Source organism: Otolemur garnettii, unplaced genomic scaffold, assembly GCF_000181295.1.
Source record: "Otolemur garnettii isolate 467f Iridium unplaced genomic scaffold, OtoGar3 scaffold00123, whole genome shotgun sequence".
NCBI classification, from domain to species: Eukaryota; Metazoa; Chordata; class Mammalia; order Primates; family Galagidae; genus Otolemur; species Otolemur garnettii.
Window position 1 is genome coordinate 4,112,148 of NW_003852518.1, and position 3,717 is coordinate 4,115,864.

Genomic DNA, 3,717 nt, shown 5'->3' on the forward strand with positions numbered 1-3,717 from the left:
TCATTGTTGTTTGGCGGGTCCGGGCTGGATTCAAGCCTGCCACCTTTGGTGTACGTGGCTGGCGCCCTAGCCGATTGAGCCACAGGCACCGAGCCTCTGTCTGGGATTTTAATCTTGTGTGGGAGCCCCTTTTTCTCCAAAGGCAAATCTGTCTTGATTCAGAAATCACTGGTCACCTGTGTTGTACTCATTTGAAGAAATGTAGAATAAATATTTATTTTTGCAAATAATCTCACAAACCTCAGAGGCATAGAAAGATAATTTAAAAAGTAGATCTTGTAAAGATAACAACCATGCTGTAAATCCTGGAGTTCTAATAACTGCCAGGCACTCGGACAGTGGCCTTACCTGCTGGATCCTCATTCAGCCCTCCACTCATCTTAGGGATTTTGGTAGTCTGTGGACAGCAGAGTGGCAGATAGGAAGTGGAAAGTTTATTAAGCCCACAGGGCCTTGAATCATTGAATCATAGAGCTGAGATTTGGGACCCATCACCTTGACCTTCGAGGCCGTGGTCTTCAGGGTCCCACACAGCTGTGTAAGGACTGGGTCTTTAGAACTGGGTGCCCGCAGGACTCCATGCGACCCGCAATAGCTCTGTGAGAGAACACAGAGGCCCAAGGTCATGAGCACTGCCTGGGGCAGCCCAGGTAGAGGGGCCCAGACGGGAAGCCCCAGTCTAGGTCTCTTCCTCTCCTCCCACAGCTGCCCTTTTGGGCAAACTCGGGGGAGATGAGGGAGTGTGCCAGAGCTCACATGGGAGGCTGTGCTGGGATTATTCAGCACCATTGCTTCATTTCTGAGCATCTCCTTGTCCTTCAGGCCTCCCTCTGCTTGCAGGATGCCCAGGGTGGTGGGGATGGGGGTGGGGGTGGGAGTAGGGGTGGAGGAGGTTCGTGGCTCAGCATCACAGCTGCACCTCTGGTAGGGGGGGAGGCCTGTGAAATTGAATTGGTTCCAGCTCTCTGTCTGCATTGTTAGGACCTCCGAACCTACACAGGACCCGCTTGGTTCACACAATGGCCCCTGTTGAAGGAGTCTCCTGTAGGAATTTAGACATGAATTTATTTTGACAGTCAGATCTTAGGTTGCCCGGAAGCGGGAACTCTGAGAAATCAAACACATGACTTTGTCACTGATTTAAAGGCTCTGTCCTGTCTCTTATGGAGGCATTTTCCGTTTTCATTTTTAGGGGGCATTTTTCAAATTTCTCTTGTTGGGGATCAGCTGTCCTTTCTAGGCACACAGTGATGCTTTGTCCTGCTCAGGTTCACTGCCTTTCTTCCTCAGGGATCTAGTTTGGCTCACAGCCCTGCGCCCCAGACGTTCCCACCTGAGCCGTTTTGCTATTGCTGACGGGGAACGGTTGTAACTAAGCTCTTGCCCACCAGGTTCTCACTGCCCACTGTCCAAAATCTGGCTGTGCCACAAGTCAGGGAGAGGCTGCCCATGGGCGTGTTAAGCTGGACTTTGTCAAGGATCCAGAGAGTTTGGAGAGGTAGAAAGTCTTGCTGGATAGACTCTGACACACACACATTCTTTCTCTCTCTTTTTTTTTCCAGCCTGCAAGTATTCCTGCCACAAGAAATGTGAAGCCAAGGTAAGCATTCCGTTGCTTTCCCGTGGGACTCTTTATAGCTGAGTTGGCCTTCGTTGAATGATAGACTTGGGGGTGGGGGGGACCTTTGGACAGTGGCCATGGAAAGGAGACGCTTAAGGAAAGAAATGGCTGGTAGATACTTTTCGATGGGGTGTATACTTTTCATCTCAAGAATAAACTGAAGAGCTTTGAAATCTGTGGTTTTAATTATAGAAAATAATTCTACAGAATTTGATTTCAGATAAGAAGTCAGTAATTTTCTCCTGGCCATGTCACCAGCTCTTTCTCCATGACAGATGATCCCTGGCTTCTCATGGCCTTGGCACGCTGCGTCTCTGGACAGAGGGGGAGGCATGGAGAGCGTCCAGGGTACTTGCCTGGCCAGGGGGACTTTGCTGACCTCACTTTCTAAGATAGTTGTACATAGAGGGGTTAGAGTTTTTAGCTGTCCTCGAGCTCTGGGGACCCTGGAGTAGGGGTGGTCATGCTGAGCTTTTGAGTTCCTGGAGAGGTTAGATTGCCTAGTGGCCCCCCAGAGTGTGGGACGCCTGCCTGTGTCCCTTTGGGATTAGAGCTTTGACCAGTGGGGAAGTGAATGATGGACACCCCAAGGAAAAAGCACAGGGCTTTCTCCCTGTCATGGTGTCTGTACCCCCGGATGTCCTAGGCATGGCATTTGTATCCCTGGATATCGTAGGTATTGTGTCTGAACCCCACCCCCAATACCTAGATGTGGCGCATGTAACCCCAGACATATTAGGTATTATTTCTGTACCCTGGTCTTCCTAGGTATGGCATCTGCACCCCAGGATATCTTAAGTATTTTGTCTGTACCCCAGATTTCCTAGGTATGGTGTCTGTACCCCTGAGTATCTTAGGTATTGGACTGCATCCCCGGATATCTTAGATAAAGCATTTACAGCTCCAGATTTCCTTGGTATTGTGTCTGCACTGTGAATTTCTTAAGTATGGTATCTGTACCCCAGATTTCCTAGGCATGGGGTTTGTACCCCTAGATTTCCTAGGAATGGAGTCTGCATCTCCACGTTTGAAGTTTGGTTTCAGTGTACAGTGGGGCTGCAGCGTGTCACCCCATAGACTGTCAGGTGTCCCAGCAGGCAGGATTGCCACCACCACCTGCCTGTAGCCATAGGTCTGGGGAGATGCAGTTTGAGACTTTTGATATTTTGCTGCTATTACTCAGGGGTCAGCTGCTCCCAAGAATTTCCAGCCCATCTTCAGCCCTGAGTGGAAGATTGTGCTGGAAATGGACTTCGTGTTACTGGGAACTCACTGCATGTGGGTGTGTTTTCCATGTGAGGATTTGGTGGCTGGTTTCCTCCCCTATCCCCTGCCATGGGCAGTGCATAAACACATGTGCATAAGCACACACAAACATGCACATGCTCATACGCACACACACGTGTGCAGTGCACACACAAATACGCACATACACACTTGTGCAGTGCACCCACAAACATGCACATGCTCAATACACGTGTGTGCACACAAACATGCACATGATCAATACACACGCTGTGCACACACAAACATGCACATGCTCATACGCATACACACGTGTGCAGTGCACACACAAATACGCATATACACACTTGTGCAGTGCACCCACAAACATGCACATGCTCATATACACGTGTGTGCACACAAACATGCACATGCTCAGTACGCATGCTGCGCACACAAACATACACATGCTCATATACACGTGTGTGCACAGAAACATGCACATGCTCACATACGTGTGTGCACACAAACATGCACATGCTCAATACACACGCTGTGCACACACAAACATGCACATGCTCAATACACACGCTGTGCACACAAACACGCACATGCTCACATACACAAGCTGTGCACACAAACATGCACATGCTCACATGCACACGTGTGCACACAAACATGTACATGCTCACATACACACATGTGTACACAAACACATGCTCACATACACAAGCTGTGCACACAAACACGCACATGCTCACATACACACGTGTGTACACAAACATGCACATGCTCACATACACAAGCTGTGCACACAAACACGCACATGCTGTGCACACGCAAACACGCACATGCTCACATACACGTGTGTG

At 49.3% G+C, this 3,717-nt stretch overlaps 1 protein-coding gene across 3 annotated transcripts in view; it reads left to right on the plus strand.

Moving 5' to 3' along the window:
- The window catches only part of TNS3 (tensin 3), a 311,621-nt gene that overhangs the window by 72,897 nt on the left and 235,007 nt on the right, over nt 1-3,717 (plus strand). For all 3 annotated transcript variants that reach the window (XM_023517874.1, XM_023517872.1, XM_023517873.1), the window contains exon 3: nt 1,563-1,600. The gene's annotated coding sequence lies outside the window, so the exon portion shown is untranslated. The remainder of the gene's footprint in view (nt 1-1,562; nt 1,601-3,717) is intronic.